Genomic DNA, 17,361 nt, shown 5'->3' with positions numbered 1-17,361 from the left:
ATACTCCAGAAGGTTCCTTGGCGCCCCTTCCCAGGCATTATCCATCCCCCTCGAGGCAACCACCCTTATGAATTTCTCTCACTATCAGTTAATTTTGCCTGTTTTTGAATTTCATTTACATGGAACCACAAATAGTCCATATCCTTATGATCTACTTACTCTGTTCCCTATCACTTCTAGGAGTTCCGTCCCTTTCACAGCACACTAACAGCTCAACAGCACCTACTGTGTGCTAGGTGCTGCAGAGAGAATGTGATGTTGGCTTTTTGCACTGAAGCCTTGATGTTGAACCCATTTCACAGATAAGGAAGTTGGCAGGATCAGCAGTTCATTACCACACAATCAGGACACGGAGGGGCTCAATTTCAAACCCAGGATAGATCAACTTCAGAGTTGATCTTTCTCTTTTCTCTTTACAGATACAAGGAGACTTATTCCCACTGTAACAAGAAGTAGGAAAACATTGCCCTGGAAAGCTACACCTGGAATTTTCTCTGAGGAATTAAAAATCACTTTATTCAACAAAAAGTCACTGTCAAACACACAGTAGGTTACTTCTAAAATAGAGTATATGTAAATTAAATGTCATTTTTGTTTGATTCACAGTTATCATTCAGGAAAACAGCCTCTGAGAAACTCCACAAAGATGTGTTTATGTCCCAGATCCTGAGCTTAGTACTTTACAAACTTCAACTCATTTACTCCTTCCTCATTTGCCATCTGATGGAAAGCTGATCGTTAGCCCTATTTTTAGACAAATAAGATGTTGCTTGAAGAGGTTATCTATAGCTGAATACCAACACCCCTCTAACAAAGCTTAGAAGCTTAAAAACAATCACCATTTCTCTCCATTCATGATATCTATGTGTGAGCTGGCTGTTCTGACTCAGGGTCAGACTTGGCTAAAGTTGGACTCTTCTCACATCTCAGGCACCTGGGCTGGGAGGGCTCAAGCAAATGGGGGCTGGAGCCGTTGGGCTTCCTCAGGCCTCTGTCTTTATGTGGCCTCTCACATGAGCTCCCCAACATGGCAGCTGGACTTCCTACACAGAAGAAAGAACTGGACTTCCTGCCCAGAAACTCAGGGATCCGAAGGCATGTGATCTTGAGAAAGAGAGAGAGAGAGAGAGAGAGAGAGAGAGAGAGAGAGAGAACACAAGATAGAATCTATGCCACTTCTAACCCAGCCTTGGAGTCCTGTAGTGTCATTTCCTACCATGTCCTGTTTGTTAAAATGGGAACAAAGGCCTGTCCAGGTACAGGGGGTGAGGATTTCTTCCATTTCTTGATAGGGAATGTGTTGACCAATTTAAGCTCTGTTTAAAACCACCCCTGTTTATCTTCTGGATAAAAATGATTTACACTCCTCTCACAAGCAAAATATACTTCCTCCCTCCCAGTGATCTCTGAAAGTCTTATCTAGTGTAGTATCAGGTTGAGGCCAGAGATCCAAATCCCATCATCCGAACCTTCCAGGTGTAGAGGAAATTCCTCAGATGCAATGCCTCAGGCACAGCTCCTTGATTCTATTCCTCTTTATCTGAAGACTTTTAGAACTAAAAGGACAAGTTATCCATTTCTTACTTAACCTGTTGTAGTCAACCTTGTGTCACTGTGTCCAAAAGACCTGACAAGAAAAACACAGGAGGAAAATTTTATTTTGGCTCATGGTTTCAGAGGTTCAGTTCATGGATGGCCCACTCCATAGCTCTGGGCAAGAGGTGAGACAGAACATGGAAGGGTGTGGCAGAGGAAAGCAGCTCAGGACATGGCAACCAAGAAGCAGAAAGAGCTCCACTCACTGTGGACAAAATATAAACATAAAAGACACGCCCCCAATGACCTCCTTCCTTCAATCTCACCCTACCTGACTACTGTTACCACCCAGTTAACCCATATCATGGATTAATCCACTGATTAGGTTAACGGTCTCATAATCTAATCATCTCACCTGTGAAAATTCTCCAACTGTCTCACACATGAGCTTTTGGGGGACACCCCATATCTAAACCACAAACCACCTAACACACAATGATGGAACAGGACTGGGATGACCGTTATGAACACTCCCATTAAAAAGGAGACACACCACGGTCCTTGGACCATAGCAATTTTGAAATCTCTCCAAGTACCCATTGCCAGTTTCTGGATTGGGGTCCACTCTTACTCCCTGGGGATAATTTTCTGTGGCTCTTGGCTCTGTTTTTCTGGGTTCGACTTTCTGAAAATCATCCTTCTTTTCTATAAAATACCACTGGTATTTGCAGCTGAGTAGTTTTTCCCACTTGCTTCTTTTCCACAGAACTGTGGGGGGGTCTGATGGTCTTTTTTCACTTTGTGCTAGTCCATCCTTGTAGTTCAAGTTGATGGTGTTTCTGACAATATAATTCTACTGGGTTTCCTATGGATCCTATTGGGGCTCACTTCATTAGTCAAAAGTCACCCTCACAGATTTCATCAAAATAAACCCTTCTCTACCCTGAGCTTCTTGTGAGGCTAATATGGGATAATTCCCTAAAGATTCTGTTTAATGAAGAGAATCTGTGAAGCATATTTGTGAGATGTTTAGAAGACCTTGGCCTATATGAAAGGTTTTATGAAGCATTAGGTCTTTCTGAGGTTTTAATGAAGGGTCTTATCTGGATTTTCTCTTTGTCCTGAAGCCTCTTCATACCTTGAGGACAATTTCCCGTCAGGGGAAGCTGTGCATGAGAAACAGATTTATTTGCAAACCCAGCAAGTCCTTGGCTTTTATATTCTCTGTAAATTTTCCTTAAAAGTCAAAAGTTTCCCCTTTAATTCATCTTTCCCTGACCTTGTCTTGTGCCACTGAAATAATTCAATGGGCACTTCCAAAAGTCTACTTAGAAATTTCCTTAGCCCAAACAATTCTTTGGGCACATTTTCTATTGTCCATGTCTCATCAAGTGACAATGTTGCTAAACTTTCTTGTACTATATAATAAAGGCCCCCTTTTCTCTTGCTTCCAATAATATTTTCTCACTTTCCATTAAGCCCTTCCCAGTAGCTTCCAATAACAGCACCTTCAAAGCCTTTATCATTTCTGCCCACACCACATCCTTAAAGCCATACAATTCGGAAGGTATTGTTATGGTAACAGTCTGCTTCCAGGCATCAAAAGTCTGAATCAGCTATTCATTGCATTATAGCAAAACAACCCCAAACAGTGGTCTTAAAACAATAACAGTCATTTATTTTGCCCATGAATATAGGGGTTGATGAGATCCAAGCAAGGCAGTTCTCACTCATGATCTCTGGTGAGTTTGCTGTCCACTGGGAACTGCAGCTGGGATCACCTCAAATGTGTCTCCATTCACATATCTAGGGCTTAGGCAAGGGAATCAGTTGGGGCAGATGGCAGGGCTTCTTGGGCCATCTCTCACTTCATATATGCTCTCCCTATGACGCAGCTCAGGGTAGTTGGATATTTTTTCATGGCAGCTGAAGGATCCCAGCATGAGTGGCCCAAAAGGAACTCTCAGAGCTACATGGGGCCAGGTGTGGTGGCACACACCTGTAATCCCAGCAACTGTGGAGGCTGAGGTAGGAGGATCACAAGTTTGAGGCCAGTGTCAGCAACTTAGCAAGATCCTCAGTCACTTAGGGAGAACCTATCTCAAAATTTCTTTAATTAAAAAAAAAGTTTTTAGAGTGCCCCTGGATTCCATCCCCAGTACCAAAAAGAAAAGAAAACGGCGTGGACTTTTCCAAGGTAGCCTTGGAAATTACCCAGCGTCATTTTTGCTATGTTCCCCCCCCACTTTTGGAAATGTTGGAATTCCTTGATTCTCACTATGGCTCAAAGGGAGGGGACATACACCTTCTTCTTAATGGAAATAAAGTCAAAGGATTGCGTACATGTTTCAAAACACTTAAGGGGTTAAGTAATATAACCAAGGCCACACAGCTGGAAAGTGACAAGAGTTCAGACGAACCCAGGCAATCTGGTCCTGGACTTAAATCCTTCGCTGCTAGTCTAGAGTGCTTCTTCTTCTCCTCTCTTCTTACTGACTTTCTTCCTCTCCCTCCCGCCTCCTTCTTGGATGGAACCCAGGGCCACCTCTCTGCTGGGATGCACGCTAGCACCATGCTGCACGCCCAGCCCTACACAGCCTCCTGTAATTACCCAGGTGGTCTACATAATTCAGGAGTTTGGGCGGGGGTGTCCCCTTGCTTGGAACAGTTCCCTACTTGCTTTGACCTACTCAGCTTTCTCAGAAAAGTAGTAGGATTCAGACTGACAGCAAGCGTTTTCCAGGGTATGGAGCGGCTGCCGGCCATTAAGGGAGTGAGTGAACCGGAGCTGGGCAGCCTCCTCTCAAGTCCTCTCTCCTTGGGATCAGGTTCTTCACTGTGGCCATCAGTGCCTCCGGGGGGTGGTTTCCGTTTCACTTTCCCTGTGGCCTGCAGACACCTCCTTGTCAACTGGCTCCTGTGATCTTGCACCTTCTCACTAGTTTTGTTCCCACAGGGAATAGAGGAGTATTCTTAGATCTTTCAAGAATGTCTTCCAAGGCCTGGGGGATAACTCAGTGGTGGAGCAGGCAAAACAACAACAACAACAACAACAAAATCCTGCAGACTGAAGGAAGCTTCCTCTAACACCTGAAGATTATTCATCAGAAGAAGATAAGGTTTAATGGACTTCACCATGCATAGAGTTTTCCCAAATTTCCTTTAAGGCTTGACTTTAAACACATTTTCATCCACAAAGATTTAACAATGCTTTATATATTGAGTGACACCTTGATGCAGAGGAGAAGTCCACCCGGGCCACCATGAATGCTTACGTAGCCCCACATTCCGCTGGCCAAACCTTTCACCCTGGCGAGGGGCTGTGTTGGCTGAGAGGAAAGAACAGCTTTTTCTAATTTGTTTGCCCAGAAAGGGGGGTCCTTTTTCTAACTCAATAAAGATACCATCTGTATTAGCCGCGGCACTGGGGAGGGTGGGAGATAATAAAATAATCTACTAACCTCCTCCATAGGACAAGTCATAGAAATCAACCCTGACAAATAATAATAATAAATTTATTAAATTTCAAGAAAAGAGTGAGAAATTGAGCCTCTGGGAAGGCCAGAGCTATGGCAGTTCCAAAGGACCTAAGCATCTGGAGTCAATGAATCTCTGCACTAGGATATTCCCAATGGAGCAACCCCATCCTAAAAGCCCCCAGTCTCTGCCTCGGTTCAAAATGCAAAGATCTTGAGAGGAAGATTCCGATTGGTCCAGCTTGGTTCCAATGCTCCCTCTTAGCCAATGAGCTATGACCAACGCCGGGTCATAGAATACAGAGTCTATTCTCTAGTCACTGTTTAGTACCCCCACCATGGTGTCAGGGTGGCTTCCAGAGAAAAGGTCTTTATTGTGAGCTTCTGAAGTCCTCCAAGAGCTGCCTACATAAGTTCTAGATAGTTGTCTAGGATTTGTCAGGAAGGCCAATAGATAGTGTATGACCTACCCAATAAGTCCTGGCAAGTCAATCTGATCTAACCACTCAGGAGCAAGATCCCTGTGAGTGTTCAGCCATCTCATTTCACCCTCTATGTAGCATTGACATTTGCCAGTCATCAAAGATCTCCTTTATCAATGACCTTAGCATCAAAGAAAAGTTGAAGTCTTCATATTCTTCTCTTTATTGGAACTGTCACCAAAGTAGAGAGCAGTCATTCAATTCTATAAAATTGTTCAGAGGCCAACCGAGGATCAGAAATGAATTAAGAAAGAGCCAGAATTAGCTGGCTTGGCAAGCCACAGTCTTGCCTTGTAAAATATTTATTTAAATTATGATATATTTAAAATGTGCACAAAGTGATCTAACAGAAATCCACACATGAACCAATATTAACATTTTGCCATTTGGATTCAGATACCTTATCTCTTTTAAAGAAATAAAACACTACAGCTACAGCTAAATCCCTGCCCCATGTTCCTTCTCCCTCCCACTCATACAGATATGAGTGTTGTCCTAACTAGGGTGGTGTCATTTCCAAGACTGAGTTTGGTTCTGACTTTTTGTTTGGTCCTCAGGTGTAGAAGTGCAATTAATTATTCTCAATGGCACACGGTTATCACTGTTCTAAGAAAAGACCCTCTTTGGTCTCATTTATTTATTCCTTTAATTTTCATTTACTACCCTAAGTCTCCCCAATCCCTCAATTAAGCAACTGCATCAATATGTTTGACATCACATCTTTGTATGTGTCCCTATGTTCTGTGCGCATGCAACTTGAGTTTACATAAATGGTATTGTGCCATGGATTTCATTCTGTTCTTTACTTTCTTCAGTCAGCACTGTTTCTGAGGGCCACCCACATTGTGTTAGTCAGCTTCTTATCACTGTAACAAAATACCTGAGAAAAATAACTTAAAGGAATAAAGATTTACTTTGGCTCACAGTTCCAGAAGTTTTAATCTATGGTTGGTTGGCAGAACATCATTGCAGAAGTGCATGGGGGAAGAAAGCTGATCAGCTTATGGCAGCCCAGAAGCAAGGGGGAGGGTTAGGAGGGGGCAGGGAGGAAAAGTTCAGGGACATGATATATCTTTCAAGAATAAGTGCCCAGTGGCCTACTTCTTTGAACAAAGGCCCACCTCACAAAGTTTTCAACACCTCCCAATAATGCCATCAAATTATTAATCCATCAGTGGAGATTCTCCATTGATGAGGTTAGAATCCTCATGATCCAGTCCCATCGCAAAGGCTTCATCTCTGAACATGGCTGCATTGGGGATCAAGCTTTCAACACATGAGGCTTTGGGGGACATTCCAGATCCAAACCATAGCACACATTGTAGGGTATGCATCCAGTTGGTGGTACAAATACCTCATTTTTCTTACCCCGTTCTTTTTTCAGCCTGCAAGAGAGGGGAACAGAGACGGGCACACCAAGGAGACAGTTAAGACTGGGCTTGTCCTTGAGCCTCTCTCCCAGGAGGGAGGTGTGCCAATAGCCTTTCCCTGACTTCACATGTGTGTGCGCACACACACACACACACACACACAACTTCAGCTCAGGCCTCACCAAGGTGGGGGTGAAGAGAGCAAGCTGGGAATTCTATCAGAGGAGGGCCTGTCCTAGAGCTCTGGCACTATTAAATCCAAGCCCTTGGCTCCTCCAGGAAGCCTCCCCTGGCCACCTGTCCTAGGCACGTCTCTCTCCCTTCTGGGGACTACAAATCTCATTTCATCAAGTGCTAGTCTAATTCTAGCCTTTCTGCTACTCTCCCAAATCATAGTGAAAATCCCTGGAGGGAAAGACCCTCTCTTTTTCTTCTGTTTACTCTTGCTCAAGCTATGGCCCAGAGAAAATGAGAACGGAGAACAGGAAGTTGAATTTTGCTTCATTAGGACCCTACTCCCTCTGTTTTAGGGACACGCCATCTTCCAACAAACAGGTAATATGCCAGAATCTCAGAAACCCAGATGGAAACATCTACTGTGATAGCTCTTGAGGAGCCCATTTTTGTGGAGGATGCAAACATCCAAATGAGACATTGAAACACAGAGTGGAAGGTACAAAGATCTGGGCAGGTGTCTGGGGTTCAGAGGAGGAACATCCAACTCAGTGCAGAAGGAGGTGAGGGAAGGCTCAGCAGAGGTGCTGAGGTGCTGTCTGGGAGTCTCTCTGGGTATGGGGTGAGGGGAGTGTGAACCAACACTGAGACAGTATAAGAAATATTGTGTGCATTCCAGTTCTTTTAGCTTCAAAACAAATTATCATAATACTGGACTAAAACAACCATTTATTATGAGGAATCCAAGCCGGGCACAGGAAGGGCTCGTCTTTGCTCTCTGTGGTTGGGGCCTTGTCTGGAAGCACTGAAATCTGAGATGGGGAGTCATCCGAAGGCCCATTCACCCACAAATCCAATGGCAGAGTGATTGTAAACTGGGGTCTCTGTTCTCCTCCACATGGGCTTCTTCGTAGCAGGTCGCTTAGGTTCCTAGGGTGAACAACACAAAAAAGAGAGAACTAGGTAGAAATGATAGCCTTTAAATAAATTAGCATCAAAAATCCTCACTTTCGCCATAGTCCGTAAGTCAGAGTAGTTATAGACCCTGCCCAGATTCAACGAGATCTCTCCTTTCAGTGGGAGAAGTGTTACAGGACAAGACGAAGAGCACGTGGTGAAGATAAATATGTTGGTGCGAATACATGATGAATACTTACCATCTCTGGAGAAAGCAATCTCACAGTCTGAAGGGACCTCATGGACTGTATGGATGAGGGGGGACAAGGGAGGCAACAATGGATAGTCAGGAGTCCATTAGTGCAGGAGTACAATGCACACGAGGAAATCCAAATACAAAGATACGCTGAAGATCTTTAAAACCACACTCAGGAGAACGCTTATAGACAACAGAGGACTTTGGAAGCCCCAGGAATCCTGTCACCTCCTTCCCACCACCCTGCATCCCCTCTGCGTTTGATTAGAAAATTCCCAAGGCACTATGGGTGGCTGAAGCAGAGGAAGCATTGGGGTTAGTCTGTGTCCTTGGAGTAAGAGCCAAGGAGTAGCCAGCCACCCTTCCCCCACCCCTGTATACACACTTGTAAACTATCTCTCTCTCAAGTCTGAGCCCTGAGCCCAATCTGTCAATCCAGAGGTCCATGGATGCTGCTGCTTGGGTAGAGGCAGGGACTCTCCACAAACACCCTCCCAGGTCGATTTTGAATGGTCCTGGGCAGAGCAAGACCCATACTTGTCACACATACAGGTTCACCAGGTGTAGGCCAAAGGGACAGCATAACATCATGACATTAAGGAGACAGCACTCGTTTAGTAGTCAGGAGTCCTATATTCTCCTCCTGCCTCTGCCCAACCAGCTATGGGTCGCCAGGAGGTCATGTCCCTTAATGGACTTTGCAGGACAAATATAAGAATTGGATTAGACAGGAGTTTTTTTCCCCAGTTCTTGGAGCTCATGCATTAAAAAGTACCCAGTCATGGGGCTGGGGTTATGGCTCAGCAGTAGAGCTCTCACCTCGCAGGTACAAGGCCTTGGGTTCGATCCTCAGCACCACATACAAATAAACAAAATAAAGCTATTGTATCCAACTACAACTACAGAAAATAAATATATTTTTAAAAAAGCACCCAGTCACAAACACCACAGTGAAATACTACCTCATGTTGACTAGAATGGCTAAAATTAAAAAGACCGATAACACCAAGTGCTGATAAGGATATAGAGCAACTGGAACACTCATACATTTCTGGTGAAGATGCCAAATTGTACAGCATACAGGGGCTTTAGAAAGGAGGCCAGCAGTATCTACTGAAACTAAACACCTTCTCTATGACCTAGCAATTCCACTCCTATATATCAGCCCAAAAGACACAAAAACATACCTTAACAAAAAGGACTTGCACTATAGGATCATAGCAGCCCTGAATTAGAAACAATTTAGGCATCCCTCAACAGGTGAACAGATAAACTACTTAATTAAAGAAATCAGCTGTGAATACATATACCATGGATGGATTTCAAAAACTTTATGTTGAATGATAAAAGTGAGAAGCAACACAGCATATATTGTATGGCTCTGTTTATCATGAAGTCAAAAGCCAGGTGAAATTCAAGGGATAGGATAGAAATAAGAACTATTTCTTATCTTGAGAGGATGGAGAAGTAGAGGGGAAGAGACTGGAAAGACGACTCATGGAACTTTGTGGAGTGATGGAACTGTTCTCTATCTTCACGGGGATGTAGGTGACACAGGGGTATACAGTTGTCAAAATGCACACTTAAGATCCGTGCGTTTTATTTCACTGTGACACTTCCATTTTTAAAAATAGCATTCTCTGGACGGTTTGAAATACAGCTCTCCAGGGAACCCCAGCCCTATTGGGTCAGGGAGTCCGCGGCAGTGGGGCCCAGGAATCTGCATTCTGAGCGAGCTCCAGTTTTAGAGACAGCATTAGACTTGAGGCCCATGTCCCTGGACACCCACCACCCCTCCCCCGCTCCGGATCCCCCCCCCCCCGCCATGCACACCATCCCACTTGGCCCTTGGAGCTGCCCCCTCTCCCCGAGCCCCCAGCCCTCTGCCCAGTCGCCCCTGGTAACCAAGAAAGGACTTGAAAATCCTCAAAGTGCAGCCGCCCGGGGAGGGGCGGTGCACAGTGTCAGCGAGACAAGGGCAAATACAAAATGCGGGGTAATTGCCGGTTTTCTAATTCGCGGCCCTTTGTGCGGCGGCGCGGAGCCTGCGGCCGCGCTCCCAAGCCCCGGCCTTTCAGGCGCGCAGGGGGCCGGGCGGCCGCGCTCCCCGCGCTCCGCGGCGCATAATTAATCGGGCTTCACAGGGCCGGGGACAAAGGCGCCCATTCACCCCGCCGCTCCTCCCCCCGGGATATTGTTATTTCTAAAAACTGCAGCCAGCTGGGCCGCAGGGCAGCGTCAGCTCTGTGGGAGAATGAGCGGCCGCGGCCGGCGCGGAGACTGGGAGCTCTGTCTCCAGCCCTGCGCGGGATTAGAGCGGGCGGGCGGCGGCCGGGGCGGGCGGCCCGGGGCCTTTCTGAAGTCTGTCGACTCCTCGGAGCGCCTCGCCTCGTGATTTCCATGGGGCCCCGAGAAGCGCGCCATGGAAATGGTAATGCGCCCATGGAGGCAGGCTCCGCGGGAAGGAGAGGGTTGCGTCCAGGGATCCAAGTGGAAGGCACTGGGGGAAGGCGGCCTGGCCTGGCCAGAGACCCGCACCTGGACCACGCCTTCCCAGAGGCCAGGGAAAATGCATCAAGGAGTAAACGCCTGGGTCTGGATCTGCAGAGCCTGCAGTTAAAATCGGGGGTTCTGGATGCTGTGACTCTATGGTTACACAGCTTCTGCTCCAAAGACCGCCTGGAAGCTTGCTCCAAACAGCACCTGAACAGGCCTGACCTCACCCTCCACCCCAGAGATCAGACTCCCAAAGTAGAGGCAGGGGTCCAGGCATCTGTATGCCTTGGAAGCCCCCCAGGTTTGATTGTCATTCAGCACAGTCTTGGAGATGGCTTACATGCACTGCTTCCCAGTTCCCCTATGAGGAGACACGCCCAAGGTGGTGAACTGACTTGCCAAGGTCACAGAACAGGGCTGGCAGTGGACCCTGGGCTGCTGATTGTGCACAAAAGTGCAACAGAAATGGGAGATGGTTCTAGGAAAGGATGTTTAGACCTCCCTTCCTCCCCCCAAGCCTTCCCTAATTGCTCAGGCCTACTCTGAGCACCCCTTCCCTGGCCTCTCTTTGCAATGAGACTGATCTGCCTGGTCAGATGCCTTCGCACGTTCTGGCTGATGGGTGCACACTGGGAGTTCTACCTGCTTCACCAGAGGCAGGCACCCTTGAGTCCAGGACCATAGGCCCCACTGACTTGGTGCCTAACAGAGCTCCAGCCAAGGCTGCCCCATGATAACAGCATCTGGTGACTCCAGGGGCTGAGTCCTCTAGGCTACATCTCTTCAAGTGCAATGTCTTCCCCAGGCCCAGCAGAGGCCTAAGTCCCAGTTGAGCAAGGCTGGGCTTCATCTTTGCCACTGAATTCAAGGTATTAGGCACCCATCCATTCCTCTCCCAAAGCTGGGAGCAGTTGTGAAGAGCTGCCATGGATTTCCAAAACCTCAGCATCCTGAACACCTCCCAGAACAAGCAGGAGCTTTTCCAAAACTCTGCCTGTTCCCAACCCATCTCACTGAGACGTTCTGTCCCTCAACTGTACCCTGGAAAATGTTCCCTCAGCCTAAGACTGCCAGTCCCGAGCAGGACCACGGGTCTCAGCGCCAGACCATGCCGCAGAACCTCACTCCTCCCAGCAAGGCAGGGACAGGAAGCCTCCTGTGTTTTCAGAAGAGCGCAGGCTGGCCTCCAGGCCCAGAGAAGGTGCCCAACAAGCTCTCTTCTGCTTCAACCAAGCCATGCTGGGCTCTGGAAGGCCGACATCATGGGACATTCACATCTGTGGGTGGGAAAAAGCACAGAAAGCTCCAGGAGAACAAAGTGGAGGAAAACAAAGTGAAACAGGGTTCAGCCAAGGCCTGTCTGGCCAGGCCTCTAAGTGGACAGTCCAGCTGTCCAGTAATAAGCAGACTCAGCACAGCCCCTGAGGCCAGTGGAGTTCCCCCCCCCCAGGAAACTCAATGGCCAGGGCCAGGGCCCCAGCATGGCATCAAGCAGAAAAATAATCTATATTTCTCCTCTTAAGTATACTTTATTTGAGATCTAGAATAACCCAATACTGTCTGGAAATGAGAGGAATAAGGTTTAGCTGAAAGGAAGTCAGACCATATTAAAAGAATGCCCTAGAAAATGTACAGGGAATTGTTTTAAGGATTAAAGGGCAAGATGTCTCTTTTTCTCACATTGTTTTATAAGTGTAAATAATTGGAAAGAGAATATTCAGGACTCTCTTGTAATATTCCCATGACTTTTCTAAAGTTTGACATTTAAAAATCAAATAGCAAGGGCTGGGATTGTGGCTCAGCGGTAGAGTGCTCCCCTAGCACGGGCGGCACCAAGGTTCGATCCTCAGCCTCACATAAAAATAAAGGCATTGTGTTGTGTCCATCTACACCAAGAAATAAATATTTTTAAAAAATAAAATAGCAGGCAATGCACACATGTGCACACATGTGCACACACGTGCGCGCACACACACACACACACATACACACATTATAGCATCAGTATTCCAATTCCTATATGCAGGAGTCGGACCAAATCTACTTTACCCTCACCCACACCCACACATCTTTTGCTGTCTTCTGGGATAGCACTTAGTGACCAAACTGGCTTAATTGTCCCTCAGGTCCCTGTGTTGTTAATCTCTGATTCCCATTTCAGCTAGCACTGTGCTGCTTTGTAAATGGGCAACAGGCCCCAAACCTGAAATCTGATCATTTGTCATGGAAAGTTTCCAGCTCTGAGGAGGGGGCAAGATGGAGTAGAGAAGGGGTGGTCACTGGGAAGAAGGAACCAAGGAAGATAGCAGAGTGCACATGAATTTTATAGTCCAAGGCACTCCTGCCAGAACTGGAGTGTTTTTTATTCAAGGCTAGTTAGTAATCAGGCCCTCTTAATCACATTCTAGCATTTTTCCATAAAGCTTGGGAAGTCATTCAGGCTGCCCCTGGGTCTACCCAGAGCACTTATGGGCACACTTCAACATGTGGTTACCAGAGCCAACCATATACCTGCTTATCATTGCCTCATTCTCTGAGTGTTTCCTGCATGTGAATCTTGCTTGTCTCCCCAGTGAGCTTACAGAACCTTGCTTCCTCCCACCTTCCCCTGGCCATCATGAGAGTTTAGAGAGAGATAGACTCATGATGAACTCTCAGGGGCCTCTGCCAAACTCTAAGCTCCATAAAGGCAGGAACTATGTCTTCTACCTCTGGTCCTTAGCACAGTGCTTGATATGTAGTTGGTGCTCAATAAATACTCAGTGAATAACAGCGGGTGGGAACCCCGGTGAATTGGGTTGAGTTAAGCAGCCTTCTCCAGCAGGGCACGCTAAGCAGCCTCTTTGGGAATTGTACTTCTGACCTCAGATGCTCAGCTGAGGAGTTAGAACTATAGCCGACTCTCCCACCTGCTCATCTCTAACTCCCATCCTCAGAGCGGGTCCTGTGTCCCAGAGAAAGGCAGAAGCACCATCTCTGTGGCCAGTGTAACAAAAATCAGTGTTGGGACAAGGTTCTCTTCTCATGGTCCTCTGGGTGGGTCTGCCTTGGGAAGAACAACTTTGCTCATGCACATTTCTGGCAGGGGCAGGACTTTCTGTAAGAGCACTCTGGGCCCAGGCACACGCCTATAATCCTAGCCACTTGAGAACCTGGCACACAGGAGGATCTCAAGTTCAAGGCCAGCCTCAGGAACTTACAAGACTGTGTCTCAAAATAAAAAATAAAAAAGAATGAGTATGTGGCTCAGTGGTAGAGCAGCCCTGGGCTAAAAACAAAAGCAAAACAAAACAAAAAACACTCTGTATTGAAGTTATGATACCCCACCCCACCCTTCCCTGTATCCCCACTCACGGATATGGACCTGAGCAGCTCTCCACAGGTACCTGGGTTTGAAAGAGAAAGCACTAGGCCTGCTGGAGGCAAGAAGGTTTGACAGAATGGTCTACAGGAACTTCATTTTCCTCCGAGGCTTGGAGCAAAGATACTGTTACAGCCAGAGGGCGGCTGCTCCCAGTGCCTAGCTGCAATAGGAGCCTGAGGCCTAGGGATCTCCCAGGCTCTCTAGCCCCTTTCAGGCCTCTGAGCCAAGGCTAGGAACCTATCTAGTCTTCCTGCTGCTACCATGGTAGCCTGAGTCCCAGGTCAGCCCAGGGAAGAACTGGAGGAGATGTTCCTGGCACAGGGAATGGGACATTCCAGGCCACCCAGATGCTTATGTCCCTCTAGAATTCATATGTTGAAATCCTCACTGCCAAGGTAATGGTGTTAGGAGGTGGGACCTGTGGCAGGTGCTGGTGTCTTTGAGGTAGAGTCCTCATGAATGGGGTGTCCTCATAAGTGAGGCCTGAGACAGACCCTTACCCCTACCACCATGTGAGGTTAGAGGGAGAAGGCACTATCTGTGAGGAAGTGGGCCCTCATGACACTCTGCCTCTGCTGGCACCTTGATCTTGGACTTCAGCCTCCAGAACTGTGAGCAATGAGCATCTGTGGTTTATAAGCCACCCAATCTAGGTATTTTGTAATGGTGACTTGAATGGACTAAGACAGCATCTTGGGAGAGATGAGAGTTTCTCTTTTAACCTCTCTCCTGTGGAGCTGGACCATCTGAAGCTTCTCCCTCCCAGCACCTCACCCATCTCTCTGTCCCCTTTAGAGGAAACCACTGCCTGGGCCTCTGGGCAGCTGGGCACGCTCCCAGCACACTGAGCATTGCTCCCAGCCTAAGAAAAAGCCAGGCTCCCTGGCTGGAAACTCTGTCTCCTCCCCCTTCCCCCTTTCTTCTCTTTCTCTCTCCCCCTCAATCTCCCTCACTCCCCATCACCCCGACCCCAAAGCTTCCAAAGTGACAACATGTGAGCCCAAATCAAACCCTTGTCCTCAGGCCCCTGTTGGCATCCCTCCTGGGTCTCCTGCCTTCCTCTCCCAGCTCCCTCACCCAGCCGCCCTCCTCAGCCTCACTCCCACCCCCGCCATTCCTCTTTGTGGACAACTTTCTAAATACAGCCAAACTTCCCCTTTTGGTCCACAGGGCCTATAGGACAGCTGCAGAAGGTCAGCAACTCTGCAAAAGTTTTCTTGCAGAGCTTGGCTGAGACCCACACCCTCTAGATGTCACTTCCTCACCCAGGCTCTGGAAGACCAGCCAGTGTCCTCCTCCAGTAAATAGAGGAGAGGCACGGCCTCCCCACAGATCAATCAAATCTAAAGAGAACCCGCTGAGGGGCCCAGGAGAGTGCAGTCAGGAAGGAGGCAGCCCAAAGGCTGGCCTGGCTTCTGTCTGACTCTGCTCGAGCACCCAGGGACCCTGGCAGCCATTAACGCCCTCCAGACACAGCCATTCTCTTTTGTGGAATGAGGGGTTATCTTGGGGGGCCTGGGGGGAGGGGCAGAGTAGAGGGGGCTTTGTTGCCTAAATGCCATTCACATGATGAGGGTTGTCTTCCTTGGCCCTGTCCAAGTCTAAAATTCCACAACTTGGTCATTTTTCTTTAGGATGCTCCTATCCCATGTCTGGAGAGAGAAGAGACTTGCCCAGGGCCACCCAGACTTGAGCCTGGGTCTCTTGAACTGTCAGTGCTCTTTAAAACAGTCACTCTCAAACCTGGCGACAGAGTGTAATTACCTGGGACGATTTTCAAGCATCCCAGTAGTTGGACCCACTCCAAACCAATGAAATCAGAATCTGGGCCTGGAGAATCAGGTTGCCTGGAAAGTTACCCGGTGACTCTGACTGTGGTAAGGGGTGAGAGCCACGGTGGATAGACTTCAGGAGGCTGAAGAAGATACTCGAAGTCAGGGGTGACATATTTCCACCCTCATTCTCTGCTGAACAGGAGCTCGAGGCTGGTGGGAAGAGACCTGGGATGAGCTTAGCATGTCTGTCAGGGATGCAGGGGACGTGACTGTATTTGCTATCTAGTTAAGAGGCTCAGAGGCCCTATGGAGTGGGTACCTCAGGGCCAGCCTTTGGGTGCTGGCTCATTGAGCTGCCTGCTTCCTACCTGGACCCCAAGGCTTCCCGTGGTCCTCCAGGACAGGCAGCCCAGGGCTGCATCTGGGAACTGGCAACTGACCTAAGCCGGAGGCAGGAGGCCCCCGGTCAGCTCCAGCACTTCGAGGGCTTTGTGCGGACCGAGAAAAGGAAAATAGGGAAGGAAAACCAAAGCAGGGCGGGATGCAGTGAAGGGGAAAAGGACAAGAGAAAGGGGAAGGGCCTTGAGGTCAGAGAGTCATGTGAATGGCATTCAAGCAACAAAGCCCCCTCGCCTCTGCCCCCCTGGCTCCCCTCCATCAATCATCCCCTGAGCCTGGAGAGAAGCACTCTGCTGCCAGGGCCAGGGCACAGGGGACATCGCTGCCCACAGAGGCCCAGGCCAGAAAGTCCAAATTCAGAAGTTTGCCAGCTTTGAGCCTTTGAGCCCCGTGTGTCCTCTCCACAGAGTTAGGTGCTGAGCACCCGGCCAGGTCCCCTCAGACCCCCACCTCCTCTGCTCATCAGATCTTCCGTCTCCTTTCAGACATTGAAGCAAGATCACTTGGTCATTCCTAACCCAAAGGAAATGTTAAATATAATTCCAAGACACGGGGACCCAGGTGATGCTGTTGACAGTCTTTGTGACCCTGAGTGAGCCACCTCCCTCCCCTCCCTGAGCTTCAGGGTCTGATCTTATGTCCCTCCTGTGAAGTCACACTTGAAGGAAAAGAGGCCACACTTGAGGTGTGTCCCTGGGCCAGGGGTCACGATCCCCACCCCTGGATAGCATGTTGAGCAGTGAGGTGAGCGTCGGCAGCTCTGGCTCTGCACCTGTTCCCTCACCTGTAAAGTGAAAGCAGACCGATGAAGGAAATGGAGAAGACAACACAAGTCCAAACCAACGTGGTGCTCATGTCTAGACTACAGGAGGGCTGCCCTTTGCAAATTAAAAGAAGATACAACTGCTTTAGAAAATGCTCAAGGAGCCAGGCGTGAAAGCACATGCCTGTAATCCCAGTGGCTCAGGAGGCTGAGGCAGGAGGACTGTGAGTTCAAGGCCTCAGCAACTTAGTGAGGCCCTAAACAACTCAGTGAGACCCTGTCTCTAAATAAAACATAAAAAGTGGTTAAGCGCCCCTGGGTTCAATCCCTGGCAGAAAAAAGAAAGAGCAAAGGATGTGAACGGGCAGTTAAG

The 17,361-nt window shown here is 48.1% G+C and overlaps 1 long non-coding RNA gene across 1 annotated transcript in view; it reads right to left on the bottom strand.

Annotated features, from left to right (window-relative positions):
• Window positions 1-7,760: 7,760 nt before the first annotated feature.
• LOC308632868 overlaps window positions 7,761-17,361 on the bottom strand; it is a 29,315-nt gene continuing 19,714 nt past the window's right edge. The window contains exon 3 of the long non-coding RNA XR_014018648.1: window positions 7,761-7,968. This is a non-coding gene — a long non-coding RNA (uncharacterized lncRNA). The remainder of the gene's footprint in view (window positions 7,969-17,361) is intronic.

The sequence above is a fragment of the Spermophilus citellus genome (assembly GCF_964194105.1).
Source record: "Spermophilus citellus genome assembly, chromosome: 13".
Classification (NCBI taxonomy): domain Eukaryota; kingdom Metazoa; phylum Chordata; class Mammalia; order Rodentia; family Sciuridae; genus Spermophilus; species Spermophilus citellus.
The sequence above is the reverse complement of the archived record's forward strand: the minus strand, read 5'-3'. Positions and strand labels throughout refer to the sequence as shown.